The sequence below is a fragment of the Sceloporus occidentalis genome, unplaced genomic scaffold, assembly GCF_023333645.1.
Source record: "Sceloporus occidentalis isolate IW3139 unplaced genomic scaffold, rSceOcc1.0.p SCAF_11, whole genome shotgun sequence".
NCBI lineage: Eukaryota > Metazoa > Chordata > Lepidosauria > Squamata > Phrynosomatidae > Sceloporus > Sceloporus occidentalis.
In genome coordinates this window covers 13,164,044-13,164,828 of record NW_028316991.1, presented here as the reverse complement: position 1 = coordinate 13,164,828, position 785 = coordinate 13,164,044, and the positions used below count along the sequence as shown (strand labels likewise).

Below are 785 nucleotides of genomic sequence, written 5' to 3'. Positions count from 1 at the left end.
GAGGCTCAGCACTCAAGGTGAGTTTATTTCACGCAGGTAACATTGACACACAGGTCTTTCTCAAGCCTTAGAAACATTAGTGCACACACTTAAGTATTTATGCAAAAACAAGTGATTAAGGGGTCGGACACACCCGATCCTACATAATTTAAAGTAACAGTGCAAACTGACCAGTCTATATATAAAGCGACAGTGCAAAGATAGTCAGTCAATGTGTATATATAAATAAATATTAAAAGTCTGAATAAATATGAAAGTGAAGTAATATACTAAAAATACATATCTATTATATCAAAAAATTGTACGCAAGTTTAAAATCAACACTGTACTACAAATAGACACTATATGATCTAGAGATATTACTGTAACAAAATTGTGGTTTGATAATATACAATATTAAAGATCGGTCTGTCAACGCAGCTGCACCAGTCAAATATTTCATAATCTCAAAATTTACAAAGAAGCATTAAATAAACCTACAGGACCAGCTGCGTCCCGGAATAACCATCAGCCAAGCTGAAATAAACAGAATCTAAGAGATAAAAGGATAATGTTTAAGTTAATAAATAAGAATGTCATCCTATAAAAGTATATATTTCCAAAATAATTTGATTCACAATCATCCTAAGTATCTCATATTCGGGCAAGGCTTTCACACAAATTAACAGCCTATGACACTTGGTACTTCCAAGTAGTCTCCCATCCACATACTAACCAGGCCCAGCCTTGCTTAGCTCCCAAGATCAGTCAAGATCGGGTGTATTCAGGATGGTATGGCCGTAGGC

The 785-nt window shown here is 34.9% G+C and overlaps 1 pseudogene; it reads right to left on the bottom strand.

The window, feature by feature from the left end:
• Positions 1 to 666: 666 nt before the first annotated feature.
• On the bottom strand, positions 667 to 785 carry LOC149305599 (5S ribosomal RNA; annotated as a pseudogene).